Genomic DNA, 27,898 nt, shown 5'->3' with positions numbered 1-27,898 from the left:
TCCGGTCGGCCGGTCGCATATGGTGCAAGCCGCAGAAGTTCAAATATATTTAAACGGATCAATTTACGCAAATTATCGGAACTTTTTAAAAAATTATTATTATCGGAAATGTAGCCTACGTAGCTCCCATACTACTCCATTGGAAATGAAAAGACTTTTGACGGAGATGGTGGAAAAGCTCGACTCCCGTCGACTGTTTGACCGTGACATTTCGAGACTCACACATGTAAGTAAACGCGGTTGCCAATCCCCAAAATTGATTGACAGTATGAATCACGTATGAACCATAGAATGCAAAAAACACAGAAAAGTAAAACTTATAGCAAAGTCCACTTGCTGAATCAAATTCAAGAGCTAAACAAATTACACGGGTAGTGTTTTTCACAGCCTAGCCCTAGCCTACTTCAAAAGGAGTAAAGGCTTATGCTGCGTTCACACCGCACGCGAATGACGCGAATAAATCGCGCTATTCGCGCGAAGTTGGACGCGTGAACATTTTGAATCCATTCGCTTCATTCGCGCGTCAAATTCGCTTCATTCGCGTGTGACATTCACTACACAACAGACGCGAATTCGCGTCATGGGAGGGGGTTCTGCTAGTCATTTTGACTGGGTCACTTGACTTCTTTTCTGTAAAAAATACTACTGTTAATGTGTGACAAAACGTAGTTTGAAGACTTTTTCAGGCGATAATATTGTTGTTTAATGCTCAAATCTGTGTTTTTTTATACAAAAAGTGCTCATTCGCGTGTGACATTCACTACACAACAGACGCAAATTCGCGTCATGGGAGTGGGTTCTGCCAGGCAGCGGCAGTCGGCAGAAAGACTATCCGAGTTAAGGCTGCTCTCACCGGGGTTGATGAGCGCTGAGCTCCGGTGATCGCCTGGGTCTCACACCTCCGAAAACACCAGATCAAATTTTCAAATAGGAGCTCTCTTAATAAATAAATCACATATTTGAGCTTTAAACAACTACATTCTCGCCTGAAAAACTATTAAAAGTACATTTTGTGACACAATAGAGTAGTATTTTTAAATTACTCTGGCCTCGGGGTTCCCCTATGGGTTTCCCATCCGTCACTTCACCACGTGACAGCAGTAAGCAGGCTCCTCATTGGTTAACGCGGCGCGAATATCCGCCAAAGTTCAGATTTTTCAACTTGAGCGATTCGCGTGTTTCGCGCGGTTCGCGCGAATCACGCGTTCAAAACGCTCAATTCGCGTGATCATTGCCGCTTCATTCGCGCGAATCGCGCCATTCGCGCCGCCTCATTCGCGCGAATCGCGCCGCAGAAAGCCTATTCGCGTCTCTGCATTGACTTAACATGTAAATCACTCGCGCGAATCGCGTCATTCGCGTGCGGTGTGAACGCAGCATTACGCAAAAACAAAAACAAAAAAAACTTTATTTTGAGCAATTCGGTTTTGATTGTTCACTTCAAACAATCAACTCAAGATTCACAAAACTGTAGCAGGTGCACGTGTAGGCTATATCAGACTCATAGAAAAAGGTTTTCAACGGCTCTGGGCTATATTATCAGAATACAGTGGCTACATTTGACCATGAGATGGTCATGTGATGGGAGACATGATGACTTTTCTTCATTATCATCATTACCCTCCATTCATTCACTGGTTGGCTTGGAATGACAAACTGTCCACCCTTACCAAAAGTCCTTTGAATAATAATGGTGATGGATGGGATGAAAATTGGCCTCAGAAGAAGATGGCTAAAAAGTGCTCTGAGGTGGTTGAGGTTGTAAGATGACAGCTGATGACTTTAACTTGGCATAATTGAGCTGCAGAATATCTAGTCTGTAATGTTTTTTTTTTTTAAACCAACTCACAATGCACAAGGTAACAACACACCAGCCTCTCCCATAGATATCACCTCATTTTAAGTTTTTGGCTCTGAAAATGAAGTCAATTAAAACATTATAAATCAATCAAATAGTGAATAATTCACACTCAATGCACTGGTGCATTAAATTCATCAAATTATTCACCTTGACAGACAAATCAAACATCAAAAATGTTTACACTCTCAGAAAAAAAGGTACAAAAGTATACATATTAGTACCTAAATGATCCGTATAAGGGTTATTTTTTGCTGTGGTAATTCAGTGTGTGGGCAAATGTAATCTCATTACTTGAAAAACCTGCATAGATACCAGAAACTGAATTTTAATTGTGCTTATCCATGATGAATGTCTTGACTAATCAAATTTACATGTATCTGGCCGGAACCTTGTTTACTAAGTCAACTCGCCCTTCATTTTATATCATAAATTATCTCATTATGTATTCCTAATGATCAAAACATAAGAAAACTTGATGATTTAGAAGTTGTTTTCCCTCTGCCAGCGTCAGTTAGAGTAAATTGAGCACTGAGAAGTTTATATGGGAGAAAATTGTCATATCAAGGGCTTGGGGAGAATGTATGGCTTCGGTTTCCCAATGCGTTGATGATGATTTTGTAATGCTTTAGGTCATGGTTAGCACAAACATGCTCTACTGAAAGATGGATTTTGAGATGGCAGCAGGATTTGTGTATTCTGTGCTGTTTTCACGTTGCTTACTGAAGTTCACTTGGTAAATCTCCAAAACTTGCATTTCATCTTCTTATCTGGCTAATTCTGTGGGCAAACAAAGGATCTTGTGTCTGTGCCTTTGTTAATACCAAAGTCCACAACGTCGAATCAACCAAATTTTTGCACATATGAGAGAATTAAACAATAAATCAGGAAAGAATCTCATCAAACCTGTCATTAATTCCTGTGATGGCAAAGCTGAATGTTCTGCATCATTACTTCAGTCTTCAGTGTCACATGGTCCTTCAGAAATCATTCTATTAATTATAAAAAGTATTATATTTTTGTACACCTTTATACACGTTTCTTTTTAAAAGAAATCAAAACTTTTATTTAGCAAGGATTCATGCCTTAAATTTATTAAAAGTGACAGTAAAAGACATTTATAAAGTCTTTGATCTCAAATAAATGCTGTTCTTTTGAACTTCTATACGTCATCAAAGAATCCTGAACAACAACAGCAAAAAATATTGGTTTCCTTAAAAATATTAAGCAGCAAAATGACAATAATAAAAACCATGAGCACCAATAATAATTAATAACTGTGCCAAATCAGCTAATGGTGTAAAGACTATCACAGGAATAAATCTCTGGCAGCCCATAGAACTGCTTGTGGGAAAATTAGGAAATTTGGCACAAAGATAGAGGACAGTCTGATCTGTCACCATAGCAAAAAAATAGTCTCTAACCCAATCCCTCTAGTCTAGTGCCACCAAATGTCCAAAGTTGCACTCACATTAATGATAATAACTTTTGAACCCTAAGGGCTAGAAACAAAAATCTGTCATGAAATGTTTTCCGTAATTTTGAATCTTTAGGAAAATTTACTTTTTTGAACTCCCCTAGGCTATTAAAATAGATCATCTTCAGTCCATGCAGAAAAAAATTATGGAATTCAAGTTGATGTGTCAAACCTTGAATAGCTTGCAAACTAATGAGACGAAGAGCATAGCAAAATGAACGTAAAGCTATATCTCTGCAACACTTTAGTGAATTCTTGACAACCATGACCCGAGGCTACTTGCACTTAGTGGTCAGGGGATATGAAAAAATAATATTTTTGCGTATAACTTGGCATGTGTCAGTTGTCATCTCACTCTGACCACACTACATCAATTTGGTCACAGCGCCACCTATTGGTTAAGTGATAAACTATTACATAATATTACTAGTAACAGCATTTACTATATTTTTTCAGCCATTTTGCCTAAAATCGTCTTGTAAGACCATTGTTGCCGTTGGTCTAATCAGGGATGGAAATTAGCACCCGCCACCAGCCAAATGCGGGTGATTTTGAGTTGTGGCGGGTAAACTCGCTTCACCTACCGGCCACCGTGGCGGGTAAATAAAAATAGCATACTGTTTCCCCTCTTTATAAACTGTGTTCAGTGCATGCGAGCGCTGCCGTATGTCCGAATTGACCAGTCGTTTTCGCCGTCATTACCCGGATGTAGTACCAGAAGACGCGAATAAGAACTCGCGCTCGCGCTGAGAGAAGGTCCGTCACTGTCATCCGGAAGCGCGCACCCGTCTCACAGCGCGCAAATATTGAGTTATCTTTCGAGTCTTGTGCTTAAACAGACAAACTCACACAAAGTATGCCAACATGTTAATCTTGATGAGTATTCTAGCAGACATAGTCTGAATATGCCTTAAGAGGACTGTATACAGTCGTGAAAGATGACGCATATCCCTCTATTAGGTCTTAAAGGGGAAGTCGCCTTTACTCTGTTTAATGTCAAACAAAAGGACATCACTCACTGCTCTTGATTGAATAGCTTTTGTAAGTTTATTAAGGATTAATCTTTCATTTAAACAGTTAAATATGCAGTTATTTTACATTTGATTACTTTATTCAATTTCTGTACCTTTCTGCAGGCCAGTAGACCTGTACATTATTATTTAATACACACATGAGTGAGGTCGAGTTAAACATTTTAGTTTGAATTTTATTTTATACTGTGGGTTGTTGCAATTTGCTGAATAAATATTTGCATAATTTGTAATTGTAACTTTACTCAAAATCAAGGCATTGCAATTGCATTAATTAATATTAAAGTTTCAAATAATAAATCACAGTCATAGCATTAGCCATAAATGCAATGGATAATTGGCTAAATTTCTTTTAGTGCTTCGGTTTCAGCCAATAATTTTTATTTTGGTGCATCCCTACTGACAATGTTCTGCTCGGTATTTCGTCAACACGCTTCAGGAGATGCCAAAACTAGTAGTTTCATTGTTGGTACTAAAAACCTAAAACTGGAAGCCATAAAAGACCACAAATCATCCAAATGCCACATCCAGGTAAAAAAAAAAAAAAAGAGCACACAGAGCCCTACTCATTTAATGAAATGTATATCAGTTCATGGTTTGTGTGTGTATTAGAGTGAAAGAAAAAAAAATCAGTATTTCATTGAGATTTGAGATTAAATAAACAGCTTAAGTAGTGTAGAGCTTGTAGTATTAATTTTCACGTGCAGTTACACATTGTCGGTTATAAACAAGAAAGTGGCTGGTTAAAACATTGAGTGGCTGGTAGATTTTGAAATCCACCAGCCACTGTGGCCGGTGGACAAAAAAGTTAATTTCCATCCCTGGGTCTAATGCTCCTAGCCATGTTGGCATTACTTATCGTTAGGGATGGTAGGAACGAGTTGAAGGAACGAGTCCACAGATGCTTGAACTCTCTGCCGGGAGAGGCTCAGCCGCGCGAGTCAAACGCTGTGTGAATCGTTTTCGGCTGCATATTTTACATGCAGTTTGCAATTTGCAGAATAGGATTTTCTTTATTTGGGGCATTTTGTTTGTGTTCAGTCTTTCTAAGTTGTTGTCTTTAAGTTAATTTTTCAGTTAAGAGTGTAACAGACTTTATTTGATCTCGCATAATGTATTAATTTGGTACGCACTGGTGCTCGTTATGTATGTGTGTGCAATGTTTTTCCCCTCGGGGCTTGCCGTAGATAGGTTGGAGCATGCGCACTTGTTTGGTACTGGAGTTTTGGGACTTTTCAGGTTGGTGATTTACATGTGTGACGGAGAATAAAGGAAGGAATGTTCAGACGGCTGTCGATTATTGTTTTTCTTATGACAAAGTATTTTAGGCGAACCCTGCACGAACGCTCGGTCACAAGAGCTTTTTTTTTTCTGTTTTCAGTTATTTTCTTTTTCAAGAGTAGGCTACAGGAGCAGCATAGAGCCCCCTCTCGCGGCTATATGTTTATTCTTGTATGAATTCAATTTGATATATAAGTTGCACCTGACTAAGTCACAGGACCAGCCAAACTATGAAAAAAGTGCGACTTATAGTCCCATCTCAACAGCCAACACACGTGCATCGTTAGAGAGGCGGCCGTGGGGCTTAATTAAATGGTGTAATAGTTGGGAGAAAAATATTATGTATATTATCAGATCTGCATTTGGTTTTAATAAACGTCTAATAAACCCGGACAATTATGCCATTAATATGAATCAAACAACTAAAGGCGAAGAGAAAGATACTCGCAGCTTTAAAAAGCATTAATCTATTAATTTGTACAGTGACAACTCTACAGTGTTATTTTATATTTGAAGTATATTTGAAGTATTAGATGTTTTGTAAGCCATTACCTGAGCAGTAATGTTAGGCCTTTCTGAGATTAAAGCACTGTATTTCATTTGTATCTTTGTTTTATTGTATATTTATTGTATTTATTTGACCATTTGTTTGTACTTTGTTTCTTTGTTCTTGTTCTTACAGTATGCATATAAAAAACAAAAAAATGATGTTTTTTATTCATTTTGTTCAAGCATTGATGTTCATTTAGCTATAGATATTTTACATTTTCAGATTATAAAGCAATGTAAATTATGTTCTTAATTTTTCAGTTTATTATAAAAAAATTATAACAAAAAGAACCGATAAGAATACCGTTAAAGTACCGGACCGTTAAGCAGTATCGTAGTAATACCGTTAACCTTAACGATACTGTGTTCTTTGTGCTTGACCCCGATAATTGCTGCTTGCAGCTATAATTTTATATTTTTATTTCATGTTATTTTAATATGTTTTAGGACTATTCATATTTAAATAATTATTAAATGAATAACTTAATTTATTCACTTTAATTTTTTCTTATGACTTCTGGGCTGAACTGTGATAGAACAGTTTTATTTTTGCGAGACTCACCCAGAAGCATTTGACTCCATCGAGCCTTGTAATGCAGGTCAAGGGCCGTTATGTGTTTGAAACAATTTACATGATTTCTTCTAAAAGTTATAGTTTTATTCCTCACTGATAAAAGAGCACTCGGAATGATTATCCATTTACCTGAAATAACACGGTTATCAAAAAACTAGCACCAATGGCCTCAAAGTTCAAGTAGTCCTTTTATTAATGTGCCCTCAAACGACCAAACCAATGTGGACAGACAGTTAAAGAGACAGAGTCCCACCTTTGCCCTTTGCTGCAGTGTTCTGTCATTAGTGTTAAATGCTGCTATTAGAATAGAGAAGAATAGAGTCCGTCTGAAGTGAGCAGGGCTATTTGACCAACATCAATGATGCTCGATGGACTAAAACGCAGCATGTAAAAAGCCAGTTCTAGCAAGGAAGTTCAGATGTGCTGTATCGCAGTCTGCACAGATCAGTTGCTGCTTGAACCACACACACACACACACACACACACACACACACACACACACACACACACACACACACACACACACACACACACACACACACACACACACACACACACACACACGTTTCATCCTGATTATGCATTTGAGATTGTACCTCTGGCTTTGGCATCTGCATGCTGATGGCTTGATTATCTATGACGAGCTGAGCTCTGATTCGCATTTTTACCATTGCTGGAATAACTCAGCTGCAAATGCAGGGCTCGGATTTGCCTTGACACAGGAGTGAAAATCTATCAAGATCTATCAAAATGGATTTAAGTTGACAAACCACTGAAAATCATCCATCTGCATTGTTTATGTAGTTTGCGATAATACAATAGGGTAGGAAAGAGTAGACCTGAATATTTATAACTCTGTGCTGCTGTCCATTTTGACCATTTAGCCAGATGTCCACTGATATCTCTGTATGCCAGGGTTGCGTGCTGCCTGCCAAAAGGTTGAGAGATAATGGATAAATTATGGCTGTTTCTTCCAGAAGTTTAATCTATGGCTAACATTTAGCCAGCACTTCCATGCATATTGTGGACTTTGGTTCCAGATAATTCTTTACATGTAACTTTTTTTGTTCAAAATTAAAATCGAAATAGCTTATGAGTCCATACACTATTGTAAAATCATTAAAACGTGTTTTTGTCTAACCCTTGTCTCGCTCGTGAGTGTCAAATCCGAGAAAAGTTGCTCCAGCTACTTTGATGGGTGTATGCTGTGGGAGTGGCATAGGTTAGCTGTCACATTGAGCCAGAAAGAACATGGAGAAGCTAAATCTCAAACCCTCGGGCAATCGCCCATTTTACACAAAAACGCAGAACAGAGGAGAGTCTGCTAGCCAAAAAAGAACATGGCCCTTCTTTCTTTTATGGACCACAAAAACAAAAGGTACATTTTTTTTAAACGTCCTGCTTGCACTCGCCCATATGGCAGTAAGTAGCGACCATCATCATGGTTTAAAAAATTAAATATGCAAAAGTATCACTGAATGATCCCATGCGGTACATGCTGTATATTCCAAGTTTTCTGGTGGAATATGATGGGGTGAACAACAAACCAACATTGAATGTATTATTTAACTAAATTCTTTGTTTGTCTTCTGTGCACAGATGTACGATGTGAGACTCACTGAGTTCATCCAGAAAAGGCATGCAAGTTATGAGATGAAAAACTTGATATTAAATACAATGTACCTTCTTCTTTGAGGAGAATATATCCTTTGTGTTCATCATAACAAGAAGTTAACACAATCACATCTTTCAATTGTCATTCTGACTGTCATCAAACAAACGGAAATCGTCCAAAACCCTACCATGGCGTATACCCCCAGAACATTTGGAATATAGGCTATGGCACATACTGTATCACATGGGATAAGTCTGTCTTTTTTAACTCTTGCCCCTCCTGCCAGTGTTTTTTTTTATTATAATAAAATTTGCCAGTCAGCCTAGTGTTTTTGATCATTTTCACACAATTTTCATGGCCCCCAGAATATTTTGCTGTTTGAATATATGAACATGCAATATGTCAAAAGAAAAGACCCTCTGCTTTAAAAAACTAAACTAAAAACTTTTTGTTCTAGCTTCATGCTTTCATTTTGAAATGTGGGTAAGTTTATTAAAAAAGCAACATTTGAAAAAAAAGCATGTCTCTAATTCAAGACTACATCTGGATCATATTCAGAACTATAAGCAAATCATAGATGCACTGTAAAAAATATTGTTGGTTTAACTTAAAAAAGAAGTTTTTGAGTTTATTGAAATTAAAGATTTGAGTTGATGCAATGAAGGAAATTGGTTTAATAAATATTATTGTGTCTGAACCACATAAAAAGTGTCATAAATCATGAAAATAGCACAATTTGGCTAGCCTGACAAGCCAGACCCACATCAAGATGTTTGGTTTGGAAACTCACCATAGACAGGGCTCAATCCGAGGGGCGGGATAAACGGTTGTCTTTCAAACTCCCTCTGCACGCGATAGGATAGCGCTACACCAACCAGAGCAACGAAGGTGAAACGGAGCTTCTTGATAGATTAAACATTCGCCGGTCAGCATAACTCAGAACACATCTTCCCTTTTTAAGAATGACTTCAGTGCCGCTCTTTGTTCTTTTCTCAGAGAAAAGCTCTGAGATCTCCAGAATGGCGGTCAAAGCTGATTCGAAAGACCGCCGTTCGCCAGTTTCTGTGTTTACTAGAAGCACGCAAACGCAACTCACCCGTCATTATGGCCCCGCCCACCAACTCTATACACGATGTGATTGGCCCGGCAAGAGTTAGGCGATTACAGCTCAAAAGTGTATTGAGAGTTGCTAGACGACACTCGCGGCAGATTAGATTTGCTGCCGCTAGGGTGCGTCTAGATTTCTACATTTTCTAGGCTACAATTTGGCTGCATCATCACAAATAAAACACACACAATTAACCAATATGCTTACAAAATCTTTTAATAATATTTGGATAAAGGTTGTCGCTTCTCAAAATTTTTCTTTTTTTTAACTCAAATTTTTAATTTCAATGAACTCAGTTTTAAGGCAACCAGGTAACTTCCTTTTTCAAATAATTTTTTACAGTGTGGAGGTAGTGTTGTAGTACTCGAGACCAGTCTTAAGACCGTTTTTTGGAGGTCTCGACCACATTTGTACTCTGCCTTTTTTGGTCTCAGACTAAGAGAATTTGGGATTTTGTTTCAAGACCATAAATGCTGGAATATCACTAAATTACCAGTGCAATGCCTGATTTATTTATTAACATCATTAATTTGATTGGATGTAAAACTTATTGCTTCAGATGCAACTACAGACTTGACTAGGGACTTATCATTTTATTTTATTTATTATACAGATTCAGAAAGGGATTAGGGATTGTGTTAAAAATGTCACCGGAAATAAATATAAATGTTCACAAAATTTCAAGATATTGTTGCAAAAAAAGTTATTGTGTTTGATCTGGATTTATAACATGATATAATAAACCAAAGTCACAAGAGAGATTTATTCACAAATTTAAGCATGACTGCAAAAACATGATATTGCTTTAACAAACATTCAGTAATTAAAAAAACTCCATTATCCTCAACTTTATTTATGCATTTGGAATTTACCAATTCAGATGCATCTTCATCACCTCTGCAGTGCAAATATGAAATTTGTTGTGAATGAGTTCGTTTGATTGGCTCTATATAGTGTCTCTATATTTTTATAAGTAATTTATTATAAGTTAAGTCATTTATCAGGTGGTAATGTGGATTGAATTTATGAATTCAAGGAGTGCTGGTCTGGTCTAGGTCTTGACTCGGTCTCGTCCTGCCTTGTTCTTGGTCTTGTCAACACACATTGGTCTTGGTCTCGACTTGGTCTCAGATTAGGTGGTCTTGACTTCCACACTAGATGGAGTAGATTGAGTCCATCAACAACTTTTGCTTGCACAGTTCTATAACTCATCCTGGGTCGACATTTTTCAGTAACATTTATGTAGTTTTGATTCATATGCTGTTTAATGTTGATGATCATGTTATTTTACAAATGCGTATGATTACATATGCATGAGCTTGCTTGTTCCTGTGTCTTCTTTGCATGTGTTTTATCAGGAGATTCAGTAACTATTTCAGAAGATGTCATAGCAGCCCCTACCATGTAACAGTGAAAACACAGAATGTCAGTAATTTCCATCAGTGGTGGGAAAGAGTTAAAAAGTTTGAATCAGTCGCTATTTTACTCTTTCGCCATAAATTGATGTGTACGGCCATCTGTCAGAAGCTAGTTATTTTAATTTATAATATGTTAAATATAAATGTATAATATATTTATAATATTTTAAATATATTTGTATTATCCAAATGCATCAGTACCCTTCAGAAGGCCTTTATTAACCCTCTGTAGCCGCATGGATTACTTTTATGATGGATTGATGCACTTTTTTGGGCTTCAAAATCTCGTCCTTTGTTCACTGCCATTATAAAGCTTGGAAGAGCCAGGGCATTTTTAATATAACTCTTGATTGTATTCGTCTGAAAGAAGAAAGTCATATAGACGTAGGATGGCTTGAGGGTGATTAAATCATGAGGTAATTTCAATTTTTGGGCGAACTAACCCTTTAAACAAAAATGTGATATTAAATGAAGTCTATTGTTGCTGTTATAAATGACTCTCAGAGGTCACAGTGCAGTAAGTCTAATGATATTTTGTGAACACTATAAACCTCATGTGGTAGATGTTTCAAAAAACAATCACCGTACAGAAGTGGACACTCAATTTATGATTCCCCAATGAGATATAAAAATAACTGTTTGTCCATACCCACCGTGGCTAACATAAAAAAAATGACTTGCACAACTTGTCTGACATCTATCTGAGCAGACCTCTTGGGGATAAAGCGTTCTATATTCCTGGCCTGTGATTGTCCGCAGAAAGAGGTGATGTGCAGTGAGAAATAAGATGGCCAAAGCGGTAATCACTGTGCACTCAGCTATAGAGAAGCAATAGATGTTTCAGTAACATCTGCTGGAGGAAGTGTTCACTGCGTGGAGCTCAGTCTTTGGTGTCACATCAAGGACAGTCACGATCTTCACAGAGAGCTGCTCTGTCAAGTTGGGTTGAGACAAACCAAAAGCTCTTGGGGGTAAGACACCAGTGCACTTGCAAATGGGTTACAATGTACAAGACCTAAATCCTGATTCCCTTGTGATCATTGAATATCCTAAAGCACTTATTGTTAATTGGCAGAATGTCAGACCCGTCTATTAAATGTCAATTGCTTTAAGTATTTTTAAATCATTGTTTGACTGGTAGCGGATTTTCACATGGCTGTTGTCGCTGAAGAGTACAGGATTTCTTTTTTATGTTTCTTCTTAGTTGCTAATGGGACGAGATCAGACAAATGCCCTTCACTGGACTGAAATAGCTCTATCAGACAAATTCAAAACATGAGCAAATGAGCCGATTTGTATCCCTGCAGCAGTTTAGGTTTTCTTTTATATGGTGTAATACCTAAAAATGAAAATTCTGTTATCATTTACTAACCTTCATGTTGCTCCAAACCTGTATGGAACGGCATGAGTGTGAGCAATGATCTGGAACGACATGACATGAGGGTAAAATTAAACGAGTTGAAGATGACAGAATTGTAATTTTTGGGTGAACTATTCCTTGCCAAAAATGAAGTGTGTTAATTTTACTGAATGTGCACTTGTAGCGTTCTTTAAATAATTACTGGCAGATAATATAATATCATTGAAATAAAAGGCCACTTAAGTGTACTTAAAGAGAGTACACATTCACTGTTTCTTAATACACTTTACAAGTGCTGAATGTGAAATTAAAACGTTGACCTTAATGTACATTTTAAATCATTATCTTTTAATAATATTTTGTCATGGTTTAAAGAAGTATTTTGATGTGTTGACCTAACATACTAAATCACATTTGTAAAGTACTTGATTCAAATTTGACCTGTAGTGTTATCTAGAGCTGCAGTCCGTAACTTTTTTGGATTAAAAAAATGATCCAAAACTAATTTGAGCAAGTACATAACCAGCCAGTGTTCAAAACCATCTCCTTACATTAGCTTGATTCACAACACCAAGGCCGTGTGTCCACCAAAGTGTTTTTAGCCGGCTGAAAGCGCTAGGCACTCTGCTGAAACCTGAAAATCCATGTTTTGCCCTCTGCTGTGGGCGCTTGAGAGCATTTTTGGCAGCGCATGTTTTTTTCAGTTTAGACTCTTTGCTTATGATACGGAATGTCCACGGAAGTGTAACTAGCATCTCATTTCACAGATTTGTTTCTGTATTTATTCTATAAAAAAAATACAGATACAATGTAAAATATGTGCTCTGGCTCTTGTTTTAAATTATTTTGTTCCGTTATTATGCTGCTTGTTTTTATCTGTTGACGTTGTACAAGCATAATGTGAAGGTTGGTCGGTGTTGTATTTGCCCCACCCCTCCTCCACTGTGATTGGACGGCTGGGTGAAAAGTGACAGTGATGAGCAGAGCGCTGCGTTTTGCTCAAAGTTGAACATTCAACTCACAGCGACCAGTAAAAAAAAAGTGCTCAGCGCTTGAGCGTGAAATACTCGTTCAACGCCTAGTTATGCGCAGCGTTCTAAAAACGCTCCCATTGAAAACAATTGAATACACCAGCCAGCTGCGTGACAAAAAGCTTTGTAGGATACACAGCCTAAGTCGCCAATGTCACGTGATTTCAGCAGTTTGGATCGCGTGTCAAAGCTGCTGAAATCCATGACATTGGCGTTCCGAATCATTGATCGATTCACTGATTCATGAACGTTTGAATCTTTATTTGAGGTTTGAAAACAAACGCAGAAGAGAAGACAATGCTAAATAAAGTCGTAGTTTTTGTTATTTTTGGACCAAAATGTGTTTTCGATGCTTCAAGAGATTCTAATCAACCAACGGATGTCACATATGGACTCCTTTTAATGATGTTTTATTCCCTTTCTGGACACGGACAGTAAATTGTGCATAGACTGCATATGCTCTGGAACTAAAATATAAAATATTTTAAAACTTTTTTAAACTGTGTTCTGAAGATGAACGGAGGTCTTACAGGTGTGGAACGACATTAGGGTGAGCCATTAATGACATCAATTTCATTTTTGGGGTGAACTAACCCTTTAAGTCTTACTTGAGTATAATGTTCAGATAGATTTATTATAAATTAAAACTAGAATATATTTTCATTTACTTGCAATTACCATACATTTAAATTGCAAAAAATAATTACATTCAATTGACACCTAAGTACAGTATATTGTTCTTAAAAAAATATTTTTGTAATTAAAAAAAGAAAGTATACTTTTTTTTTCAAAAGGGATTCCTTTAAAAGTTGTTTTGGAATCTTGTGTAAATGTACCAAAATATATCAAGTTGACCTTAATTGAGACATTTCTTTCTTATAGCTTCAAAGCAGTTTGATACTTTTATTATGAGCAGCAGGCGCATCTAACTGCCGTTTGAGAGAAGTCGCTTGACTACTTTAATTCAAGAGTAGCTTGTAGCTTGACAAGCTTTTTCAAAATAGCTTCCACAACACTGTTATCAAGTAAAACCCATTAGGTGAAAAACAAGAGGAAACTGCATCGACTGCACAATGAAAATGCTTGACTACAGACTCCAACAATGCTGTCTTTATAGGTGGTAAACCCCATCTTTGCCTATGTAGACAAGTATACTTCCTTTAAAACCTTAATTAATTTGAAAACCAATTAGACTTTAACAATACCAAATAAGATGGCTAAAAGATAGGAGGTTAATACAAGTGCTGTGAGATTTGATTCTGCCGGTTAAACTTTCAGACAACATGGTGCTCTCAGGAATAGTGGATGTGTCAATCTCAGATAACAGTGCCAGTGACTCAGCTCTTTTAGTCGGAGCTGTTTGTGTGTAGCGAGCGAGACATTGTAGTGCCGCTTTCCGCTAGACCGAGTCGCATGCAGGGAAAGCTGTAGGTAGAGATCAGTTACGAGCTTTTCAATAAAATCAATTCCACATCCTATCGAAACGAGCGCTCTCTGATGGGAACAGATCGCTGATAAACTGCACAGTCAAACATGACATTTACGGCTGAGAAATATTGCCTTGTATCTGAAACATAAAACATGCCTGGGGGGACATTGTCCGAGAGTGATGTATGAGACTAATGCTTGCATTGGTTAATGTCATGTTGGCCATTTATCAAGGATTATTTTTGGAACCGCCGGAATCTTTTGACGTGCCATTTGACATGTAGCCGGTGCGGAGAGAAGTTTCCTGCTGTTGCACCCCAAATGTGTTTCCTGTGGTTAATCTAAAGGCCGATGTGATATCAGCCCGTGTAGCCTACGGACCATAACCCCAAGCGTCAATTATTGCCATACAGTTTTTTGAGAAGTTTACTTTCTTCTCCCCCAGATATTTTGTGGCTCCCCACATACTGAGATGACTCACCGGCAAACCTCGTATTCCCACTGAGCCGAGGCAGGCTGCCTCTCCCACTGACAGCAGCCATGGGAAAGATCAAGCTCTCAGACACACAGCCAGTGACAGCGATGAAGATATTTATTTGCTGCCTGCTCCGTCTGAGAATGTGGGTCAGGGGCAAGGCAGTAGCAAAACCCCAGCTAAGCTGCCTGCTGCGCTCCTCACGCACTTAACGTTAAAGCAGTGTTAACCCTCTGTTGCCAAACAGGGAAAGATGCTGCGCTCCTTTTGTGACACTTTTGTTTTAGATCGCAACACAATCTGAGATGGATCACGTTCTCGGCTGATAAATCCGTCTTCAGGTGTGGTCACATTTACCATTGTTTTTTGCGGGCAATAGGAAACCATTTTGCATGAGGGCTAAAGATTTCCCCACAGTTTGAAAGTCTTCATATATCAGTATACTATAGGGATGGCTCGATACCACAATTTTGGCTTCGGTACGGTACCACAGTCTAATACTGAAGTACCGATATTAAATCGATACCACACGGTCTGAAATTAGCACGGGTATATTGTATGCGATTGAGTACAATTATGCAAGTTTGGAGTTTATAAAGGTGGAAATTACCACAAATGTTTATTAGTAAATAAATCAGCAAAGCGTATCACATCAAATCAGTCATTTGAAAACTTTCTTGTGAGAAATAATTGCAGCAAAACTCTCTAAAAATTAGCAAATTGCTTTTGGTTTCAAAAGACACCGCACTACACTAAAGCAATCTGCATAATCCGATTCAACATTTCACGTTCGTCTCGGGATGGAGAACGGAAATGCTTTTGAACATGCAAGCGATTTTATAGCATTTCGTAATAACGGTTACAGGAGATATGAGCTCATAACAACGACACACACACACGCCTGCAACTTAGAGCTCGCACATTACAAATTAAGTTTCCCTAAACAGTCAAATACACAGAATTATGTAAAAATGTCCGTCTTTAGTGGGTATTCACATAAATAAATTTGAATGTTGGTTTTGTCTAACGCAAATGTAAATAGTGCAATATTACGCATGCAAATATTATAATATCTAAATGTCATTGGTTGAAACGAAAGCTGTAGATTTTTTGATATTCAATCTTATGTTAGGCTATGTATGTGCGTTGATCAGTGTAAAAAGAAAAGAAATGTCTAAATTAGATGGTTTTAATGATTCGCTGACCTGTCGATCTCTTAAGAAGTCTTAAAGTCAGAATAGTGACAGATGCTTCTTGGCTAGGTTTGATGGTTCTTCATCAGTTTTTTAAGCAAAGTAATTACAAATTTCACTTCTCTCTTTATTAATTTGTTTTAGGCATCTTGAGTGAGATTCAACTGCTTTATCCATTTTGTCACATTTGCCGGTTGTTTCGGGTCAGTTTGGGTAGCGCGTTGCCATCTAGCGGTGAACTTCGGAAAAGCAGCATATACGAAATGTGCAAAATCATGATATAGTACTGTTTTAAATAAAATATATACTGGTATTTTTCCAGTAACGGTATACCGTGCATCCCTAGTATACTATTTTGACAATACACATTTTTTTTTTGTCGTTGAATTTTTTTTAGTAATTGCCTTTAACTCTTTCCCCGTCATTGACGAAATTTTTCGACTTTCCGTGTTTTCACTGTTATACAGTATTACAGCGCTATTACACATCTCCTGAAAAAGTTCTAAATCTCCTTATCAAAACACAGACGAAGATGCAGAAACAAGCAATTTCATATGCAATTGTATGCATATGTAAAATAACATCATGATCAACAATAAACGACATATAAATCAAAACTGCATGTTACTAAATGAAATGCCGACCCGAGCTATAAGACGGAGTAACTAGTTACATGTAACAGTTGCGTAATTTAATTACAAAATAGATGTAATCTGTTACAGTTACTGAGACAAAATGTGTAATTAGTTATTTGTGAAAATGGTAACGATTACAATGGCGGTTACACCTGAATATTTTCTGTAAAAAGCTAGGATATGTTGAATAATAATATTAATTTGTTGCTTTGCCTGTTTTTGATGTGCACAATGTCTCCTGCTATTTAAAGCTATTCTGATGCTTTTGATTGGCTTTCTTTTTTGAATTTGCAGCGTCTGCCAATTACATCAATCCACATTGCTGCCAAAAGCTTTATGCTGCAACATGTCTGAGAGTCGCTAACATAGAGGCTGAAAAAATGTGTTCTAGTGCTGGGCATTTTAATTCATTTTATCCGGGAATTAGAAAAGGGCGTAAATATAACAGTTCAGTGCAAAATGTGTTTGCCAACTATTAAAATGCTATCGAAGGTTTCGGTGTCAAACCTGAGGAAGCATCTATAATATGATGAATGTTAACCTGAAGCGCCACCTAGTGGACAAATCTCTATTAGTTTGTCTAGTTTTCAATTCAAAATAGAGCCATTTTAACTACTAACACACAACAATTGGTCATTCATTGAGTCTAGACAATATTTTAGGTGGAATATAACTTACGAGTTAACTTATAAAAACAAAAACCCAGGACCATGCATGTTATGACAGCTACACTGACGGCGTCTGTTTGGGTTGTCAGTGAGTATGAAACTGATGCTTTTGTTAGCGAGAAATCAATATTAGGCCTGATATGGTATAACGTTTCTCTCCACACACACACACACACACACACACACACACACACACACACACACACACACACACACCAGTGGTAAAAAGAATAGCATGCAGATTTTGATTTTGCAGACTTTTACTACAGTGATCTAGAATAGATCATTCTATTAAATATAACTAAATAAGTGTTTTTTTTTATTGGTTAAATGTTTGAAAATGATTAGCAGAAAATGAATTAAGTTAGATTTTTTAATAAAGTAATTAAAATAGTTAAACTATTTAATACATTTTAAATTGGGTAACTTGTAATCTGTAACCTATTTCATTTCCAATGTCACATTCCTGACAACATTGAATGTACTGTCTGTAGTTACTGATGATTATTCCTGTTGTTCAAACAGTAGCACATGGCAGCATTGCCAAGGTCATGCATTTGATTCTGAGGAAATGAATAAACGAATAAAATGTAAAGCAATTTGGATTAAAGCGTCAACCAAATGGATACATGTAATTGACAGATGCTGAGACTTAAATGAACAGAACAGTGAATCAATAGGTTGAATCCAGAAATCACCTCTGTAGCTCTTACAAATAATAAACAAGTGGTAGTAGCTCAACTGTGTGGTTCTTCTATTAAGACCACATTTATTTCACCCAGGAGGATATTTACCACAGCACTGAAAGCATTAAAGTTATAACGTGTGTATTTTGCGCTGAGCTACCCTTTCTAAGAATTTATGACCAATCAATGAGCCTCTCGAGAGGAACTTCATGCATGAACTTACGAACAGCAACTGAGAAAACGTATATAAATAACTCCAGTGCTTTTTCTCATGGGTGTTTTTGCCTTTTCATTTGGCACAGTTTATGCTAATGAAATGCAATAGTAATTAATAAAGAGTTGTATGTAAACATAATGGCATCAACACAAATGTATGCTTAGCAAGAAGGAGTGGATGCAGTTGTTTTGATGCACATAATGCATCAGGTTCAGTCATCTCTTTAAATCTTTCCCTGCCATTGACAGAAATTTGGAGCTTTTTGTGTTTTTCTGTCATACGGTAGGGATGACATCTTCAGACAGAGTACTGAATCTCTTGAACAAAACACATGATAGGAAGACGCAGAAACAAGCGATATATGTAATCATATGCATATGTAAAATAACGTGATCATCAGCGTTAAACACCATTTAAATCAAAATGTTAATGAAAAGTCGACCCAGGAAGAGCTATAGGGCTTTGCATGCATTAGGGCTGTTAATGAATTCCATCTGTGTTTTGATCACTGTTCTGAATCCCATCTGGATGTAGTCTTTTACAAAATGTGTTTTGCCCAGCTTTTTGCTCAAAATGTTGACATTTTTTTAAGGAGCGTACCCACATTCAAGTGTTAATGAAAATGAATGCATGAAGGCAGAATAAAACAGGGAAAAAAAGAAGTGGGTCTGTTCTTTCTTTTGACATAGGCCTATTGATATTCATACAACAACATTTTGGGGGCCATGTAAATTGTGAAATGCTGGTAGTGGCTGGGTGGTAACCTAAAAAAATGCTGGTGGGGAAATCATTAAGGGCATTAAACAGATAAATTGTTACTCATTAGTAATTAAATGATTACACATAAAATGTTATTATACATTTTTATTTATTCAGTAGAAATAAAAGTAGCATGAATGCTAGGAAGTTGTTAGGACGTTCTGATTGGATAGTATAATATTTAGGGTTAGCGTTCTTAAAGGGATAGTAGGGCTGGGCGATATGGCCCAAAAAAATTATCACGATATAATTTAGCATATCAGTCGATATCGATAAATATCACGATAAATGTAAAATGTTTATTTCTTTAAAGTTTAAAGGCATATTTTTGCTCCTGAGTGAAATATGTAGAAAACAAACAGTTAGCTGTGGTTTTAAACTATCCTTTATTGTCAAAACATGACAAACACTTCCCAAACAAGCGAACAATTTATTTAAACTGAGGTAGATTTATTTATTAAAATCTTAACTGTGGCCAGCATTTTTTTACTCAACACTATATATCAATAATATATCATTATACAGGGCTTACAATTAAGCATGTTCATGTGCTTGTCCTTCGAACAAGTATATCGTTCAAGCTTGTCCAAGTAAAAAATTAGCTTGTCTGGAAAAGTGTGTTTGTGTGTTGTAAATATAATTTATTCTGAAGCAATATTCTCACCAGTGTTCACTCAGCTTTGACATATTTAAATCTGCATCATTTGAAATTTGTGATATTTTCACCTTTTATAAAGGGCATTTTCCCTTAATCTTATTAAATATAGGCTAAGCTTCATGTTTCATTTTATATTTGTAATTTTGATCAATACATTTAATTAAAATAAAACACTATAAGGGCTGTTACCAATCAAATTAAATAATTTACACTGAAAAATTACAACAGCATTAAATAATGTTTTGAGATTTGTATTTTTCAATAGACAAATAAGACATGTTGGAAAGTATGTTTAAAGATCAAATTAAACCACCAGTAGGTGGCAGCAGGTGGCCGTCTTAATGAGCGAGTCATTGAGTCGTTCATTCAAACGATTCATTCAAACAATGAATCGTTCATTTACCCACGTTGCTGTGAGACGCGTTGCGGTTCTGCTGTGAACGATTTTCGCAGCTTAAATAGAACAAAAACGCTCGATATTGCATCATATATATTTAATTGTGTAAGTAAAACACTAAAAACGCAAACGGTCCAAAAAAAAAGCGTTTTAAGAAACATTTTGAGGCCCCTTCTCTTGCCTCACAGTGGATTGGTCCACCGTGCATCTCACCGACACACACACACAAAAACACCTCACCGACAGTGGGCTGGTCGGGAGAGAGAAAAGTTCAGTATTTGTGGATCTCCAGTAAGGGCTGTCTAGTCTATTTTATTCATTTTAAACACCAGATGACATTATTTCTCTTTTGATACAGGCGATGCGGAGTCATTAATACATCACCAAAGACAAACAATTATGATAGCAATGTACAAGTCCGATGTTTTAGTGATTATAGTTTGGTAACGTTAGCCTGTTGTAAATAAGTCACCCACTACAGCTAACAAGGTAATAAGCCGGTGTGTGAATGTAGTTAATGTAGATTCACCGCTGTGTTGGGCTGCATGTTATATGGAAGGACTTTGAAGAAACACGATAATTTAATAATTAAATTCCGTGTGGTGAACGTGAACCTATGATAAGCAGTCCACGCACGTCGCTCTGTTTTATGTCGGATGGGATCGCTAAAATATCTCCAAACCACTGAAGTTGAGCGAACTAACTTGTCAACGATATCTGTGTCCCCCGAGCTGGCCGTGAGCGCTGCATTTTCTTCACTATTGCTCATTTTTATCGCTTCACTTATCTCCGATCCTCCAAGCCTGTCAGCCACAGACTGTAAACATTACCGCGTGCAGCACGCAGACGCCCGGTCTGCAATACGCATGCGCAGCATTACGCATAGCGCGTAAGCATTATATCGAGAATTTATCGACCTGTTGTTATCGTTTTATCGAGGAAAATTATATCGTGATAATTATCGTTATCGTTTTATCGCCCAGCCCTAAGGGATAGTTATTAAAACATTTCAATTACCCATAGACTGTAAAAAAATATGGACGTAGTGTCCGTGACGTCACCCATAGGATTCCGATAAGCCGTTCTGAAGCTTAAAGTATGGTCGAGCTGGGCGTTGCCATCTTGTGAGCGAGTCAACGCGTGTCACTCCCGGATAACAGAAAATGGGCAAAAAGGCAGGATGTGCGCGGAGCTGAGGAGACGCAATAATAGACGGCAGATAAATGGCTATCCACTTGTAACCACGCCCTTAATTATGCAGAACTTTAAGGCTTTATATAACGTAAACGAATGAGTTATAAAAAAATTCACCCCCCTCAGAGTTGTCATGAAGATCAAAATTAGCCTTATAAGCCAAAACCACAATTTGTACCAGGCTGTAAACTTTTTTTTTTCTGCTTTAAAGTTGAGAATTTTAACATGGGGCTCAATGAGATTCTGCTCCCTTCTGGAGCCTGTCCCTAGTGGCCAGTTGAGGAATTGCAGTTTACATTACTTCCGTATTGGCTTCAAGAGAGATCGCGGGAGGTTGCCGCTTGCAATTACATCATTGATTTGATTGATTTACTCACCCTCAAGCCATCCTTGGTGTATATGAGATATGAGTTTCTTCTTTCAGACAAACACAATAAGAGTTAAAAATGTCTTGGCTCTTCCAAGCATTACATTGCTAGCAAAGGGGGTTGAGATTTTAAAGCACAAAAAAGTGTCTCCAAAATTTCAGTACTGATTTGGTATCACGGTCGGTACTTTTGACAACACTAATAACTAGCTTTCGGCAGATGGCCTATGCAAGTCGCTAAAAGAGTAACCCATGACGCGATGGATGTAGGATTAGCGGAAGCTTTCACGGCAAACAAGTAGGGCTTGGCAACAAACTCAAACTCCTCTTCTCTTATATTGAAATCCTCTGACATTTTCTTTTTAAAAAAATCTTGTTTTAGTCTTCAAATTCATGACCAGTGTTTTGTTTTTCTCTATCCTCTGTGCGTCCGCATTTATCAATACGTCATGCGTCAGGTCAGAGGTTACTCTTTCGCTGTAAGACGATGCATACGGCTGTCTTTTAGAAGCTAGTTATTTTGGTTGTTAAAAGTTTTGAATATGGATATTTTTCTTAAACAACCACAATTTAAATTTTTGGGTGAATTATCCCTCTAATGCTAAGAACGAGCAACATTAATAGTACTGCTTCCCTTAGCAAGCACTAATTATATTTGGATTATGCGGATTAATAGTTTCTTATTAGTCATAAAGGTTCTTAGGGTCCAAAAATGGAACAAAAGTGAAAAGTCATCTTGCACTTCTTCTCATTCCAGCTCAATTATACACCAACACGCTGCTTTTTCTGCTCAGTCTTTTTCTCATGTTTCACTTATTGTAATTAGATTTGGCACAGAATTTCACAACATATGTTTCAGCATCGCCAAAGCACGAATCACGCTGAAACGTGCTATCAGGTAATTCATCCTCAGTATGAAAAACGAGACTATTTTAGTGATCATGCGAGGCAGAAATCTAATGTTTCTATATAAAGTGGTGTATATAGCACGTGTATCTGTCCATGAACAATGCCAGTTGCACACTTCTTAAAGCAGATCAGTTTCACTGAACACACAATTCAACTGCGGTTTGAACATTAATACCTCTTTTTTATTAAGACAGTACTGCTCCATTTCTGTAAAAATGTATTTTCATGATCAAATACAAAGTGTAATCGGGAACATGTAAATAACTTTAATTACACAGGAATACAAACTACAGAAATGAGACAAAAATATCTGACATAAAACCTGTGGAAACAATGAAAGACAGCTCTGGATAGTACAGGTTGTCTAAAAAATGGGAAATGCATTGTAGATTCATTTCTTAGATTTATTTTCTTTAAATAAACCTATTATCCGCTGTGACTCAACTATACAAAGTAATATGAACATTTACACAGTGCACAGCATCTGAAGAGCAGATAAAACATGTTGAACATGCTCTATTCTGCATGATTTTTTTTTTAAATAACTTAAGTCTTTTCTTTCAGATATGGGCCTCACTTTTGCATTCTACCTGAGATGCAAAAAATGAATTCATAGACAGACCTGAGACAGGGCAGAATCAAACCTACATTGAAGGTATGTTTGTGTGTGCATGTGGTGGTGTTTTTTTCTCTTCTTCTTCAGGTTTGGGCAGTTTTAGATAATTTACCATTTAACTTGTGAATAATAAAGTTAAAGTAAAGCACAAAATGAAAGGAAAGGAGTGGTTTGGAAGTATGGGTTGGTGGATCCGCTGTGGAAACCCTCGCCATGCTGTGACTGTTTGTAGCCCTCACTCCTTATTTGACATGTAAAATAGCTTCATGCCATTACAATTACAGTATCATCATTGAGCAAAATAATATACATTTATGCATGAATTTTTTTCCACATGCATGGCGTTGCACAAAGATATAATTTTGTCATTGAATGTAGCTACACTTCAAAAGTTTGGAGTCAATAAGATTTTTGTTTTATATTAATGCACTTTTTTCATTAGCTTGGCAGGATCGAAGAAAAAGTTGTGGATCAACCAGTGAACATGGTTCCGAAGAAACAACGACGCACAAACTTCATACAAACGCTCGTCAAGTTCGCCGTCCACTGTAAGTGTTTTCTTTCTGTTTCAAGCGTGTTGTTTTTGAAACTCTCTTTCTACACTCTTCTTCTTCTGAACACTGTGCACGGTACTGTGTGTATATCCACCTAGTGGACTCATCTGTCTTGTGCACGCGCTGTTGTGTGCTATTGTACGCGCATGTGGGCGGTGCGCAGACACGGGCGTCTGAAGTATACTTTGGCCTTAAAGAGCTGCAGCTGATGAAAATAATCCGTAAATTTTACCCTCCTGGGCAAATATTGCGTGGCAAACATCAATAACAGCTTTAAGTTGTCAATGCTGGAAAATGGCCATGGTATAAGTGTGATAATCCATGGCTAGCTGTGCGTTAAACGACTTTAATGCACTTTGCATCAGGCAGTTCTTTGTGTCTTTGCCTGTTTCTATTCCTGTGATGGCAAAGCTGGATTTGCTGATTTGGTGCTTAAAAACTATTTCTTATTATCATCAATATTGTAAATGGTTGTGCTGCTTAATTTTTTTTGTCGAAACATAATACACACATACATTTCATATTTGAATAGACTGTTCAAAAGAACAGCATTTATTTGAAATAGAATTGATCTGTAATGTTATAAATGTGTTACTGTCACTTCCGATCAATTAAATGTTTAAAGGTGCACTGTGTAAATGTTAGTGTTTTTTACTCCACCACTCACCCCACCCTTTCAAAGCACTAGAAGCTATGGTGGCCGACACAGGAATGACTAGCGCTCTATAGAGAAGCTTGTCCATTTTACTGTAGAAACACGGCGACGCAAAATGGCGACTTCACTGTAAGGGGACCCGCGGTGTATGAAGATAGAAATGAGTCATTCTAAGGTAATAAAAACATAACGTTTCATTATGTAAGGCCTTTTTATACACCACGGCAAACATATAGTTATGTATATTGCATTTCTGTCAATAGATCCTCATAAATATTACACGCTGCACCTTTAATGAATCCTCGATGAATTCAAGTATTAATTTTTTTTTTTTTAAATCTTATTACCTCCAAATTTTGAATGGTAGTGCATGACATTGAGTCCAAGATTTGTATTTTTTAGGGGGCATAATTTAACTTTCATTTACTTGATTCTCAATCAGTTTAGTGTTGTAGGCATTCAAAACATATGTTTAAATAAATCTACTGCTGCTGTATAAAACCACAAAACTCTGTACAACATACTATGACAATCAAAAGAAAGTTTCTTTCCATATAACCAAGTATAAAGAGTGGCATTAGCTACAAGAGCCTTGCACAAATATACCATCATTTATTAGCGTTTTTAAATCTAAATAATTCTCACCTGTCAGATAATCTCAGGAAGAACACTAAGAAAAAGATAACGAACAAAAAAAAAACAGCACTTGATAATACGCAAATTCATGTAAACGCTATGACCAAACAATTTTGTCACAAGGATTTTACAATGTTAACCGTACTCACCATAACTCCAAAATGCCCCCATGTAGTCAATCACAAACGATATGTATCTGTCCCATTGTCTATAACACTGAACGAAGGCCTGATATGAGTGTGATAAATCACCAACTATATACTAACTCTACAATAATGTAATAATTTCACGCACTACATTTACAGTAAGAGTGAAGAAACATAAGTGTCTCTGTGAAAATTCTCCAACGCATACATCACGTGAAAATAAAGCATGTCTGATTAGATAACCAGAACATTCAGGACTCGCTTTTAGAAACTATTGCATGATTGTAGAGTTATTACATTCAGTCTGGCATCTACACAAGAAACCGAGAATAAGAGCTGCTAACCGAAACATGTAAGAGGGCACAACTGTGAGTATGGCTTACAACATACAGGCTCCATCTATTTCATTATTAAACATTTTTTTTAATGTCACTATGAGAAGCGCACAGAAGCACTAACAATAGTTGGAGAAACTCACTGACCTCAACCTTATACTGAGCCTACTGAATGAGAACAGGCTAAAAATGAAAGCTATTTTACACTCTGATAGATATGTTTTGTTTCTTAGAAGGGGACATCTTTGTGACGGCCTTCCTGTACAGCTGAGCCAGGAGCCGTTCTGCTCTTCTTTACTTTGGCATTCATTTTTAATGCTTGGGCATAATTACAATAAATTAGTCTGTGAGTGGAGCTGGTATATGGATAATGCGATACAAGCCGGAATGAATATCAACACAAGCCGATTTATAATCACATACAGTATATCTCTGAAACGATTAGGGCTGTCAATCGCTTACAAGTTAAATCAACTACAACATATGCTGACGAATTCAAACTAGGCTTTAGATGACACACTGTTTGTATTATTTCCATATCTCTATATATAAGTCTTATCACCCTACAGTCCACAGTAAATAATTGTGTAATTGAGGTTGCCAATCTATCCGTTAACACATGACTTATATTGTTATTCCATTTTGAATTGTGCCAATGTCCTGTAGTTGAACTTTGATAATCAAATCTCAAAAAAAATAAAACAAATCACAAATTATTAATTGATAATTACCATGTTTCTCCATGTCTATTGCATCATATTGACTAGAGCAAATTTTTTTATTCTAAAAAATAATAAAAGATTATGCTTAACTCTTTCCACGCCAAATTTTCCAATGTTTTCACTGTTATACACTAGGGGGACGCTATGACCAATCTTCTGAAAGAGTTAATCAATCTCCTGATTAAAACATATGCGAAGAAGATGCAGAAACAAGCGATATCATGTAAAATAACGTGATCATCAACATTAAGGGCCTTACCATGCACCTGGCGCAATGCAAGTGTTTTTTGGTAGTTTCAGCCCAACGCAGTTATCTCTTTCACATTTAGTGCTATTTCACGTTGTTTAAATGGCAAATGCATTCATGCCCATCTGTTTGCCCATGGGTGTGCTGGCCTGAAAATTTGGTGTGTTCAGGTGCATTGTAGGCATGTTGCTATTTTAAAAACTGAAAATGACTGCGCCATTGACCATGGTCTGAAGTCAATAGCGCAGTATTTTTTCTGTTATCTAAAGGGTGCGCTAGTAATATACCCCTATAGGCGGGTGCACAACATGTGTATACTCGCTTATTACACACACAGGGAAGCGCAGCAGCACACAAACATTTTAAATATTACAAATAAAAGGATTCCTCTCTGGAGAAGCGTTCAGTCTTTCCGCTCGCAAATTCCGCCATGTGAATAGCGACTCCACCATGGTCCAAGCGGTTTTATAGGGAATGGGAGATGAGACTCTGATTTGTTTATTGCACGTTACGCCCAAAACACACCCATGACTCATTAAGAGACTAGGTACAACACTTTTGGACTGGGTTTTTTTCCCCCCGTTGTTAAACTAGCAAAAGTGAATTTGGACACGCCCTGCGTCTGTGCCATGCGCGTCAGACCATATGTACTCAGATTGTTAAAATAGGCCCCTAAACAAAATATAAATCAAAACTGCCTAATGTTGCAGAATGAACTTTCGACCCAGGATGAGCTATAGGACTGTGAAGCATTAGGGGTGTTGATGGACTCGATCTACTCCATCTGTGTTTTGATCATCGTTCTGACTAAGATCCAGAGGGTCTTTGACAAAATTTTTTTTTTAATTTATTTTAAAGCAGAGGGTCTGTTCTTTCTTTTGATATTTTGTATGTTCAAATATTCATACAACAAAATTTTCTGCGGTCCATTAATATTTTGTGAAAATTGTCAAAAATGCTGGCAGTGGAAAGAGTAAATTAATTAATACTTATAATACTAATATTGTTAATAAATTAATAGATCCAACAGTGTGATGTCACTGATAAAATGTAAATATGGTGCATTAATAACTTTGATTGATTTAAAAAAATTAAATAT

The 27,898-nt window shown here is 37.0% G+C and overlaps 1 long non-coding RNA gene across 1 annotated transcript; it reads left to right on the top strand.

Moving 5' to 3' along the window:
* On the top strand, positions 1-27,633 carry LOC137084747 (uncharacterized). The gene is made up of 2 exons (XR_010906790.1): positions 1-226; positions 23,453-27,633. It is a non-coding gene; the product is annotated as an uncharacterized lncRNA (long non-coding RNA).
* Positions 27,634-27,898: the final 265 nt, after the last annotated feature.

Source organism: Pseudorasbora parva, chromosome 8 (genome assembly GCF_024679245.1).
Source record: "Pseudorasbora parva isolate DD20220531a chromosome 8, ASM2467924v1, whole genome shotgun sequence".
NCBI classification, from domain to species: domain Eukaryota; kingdom Metazoa; phylum Chordata; class Actinopteri; order Cypriniformes; family Gobionidae; genus Pseudorasbora; species Pseudorasbora parva.
The sequence above is the reverse complement of the archived record's forward strand: the minus strand, read 5'-3'. Positions and strand labels throughout refer to the sequence as shown.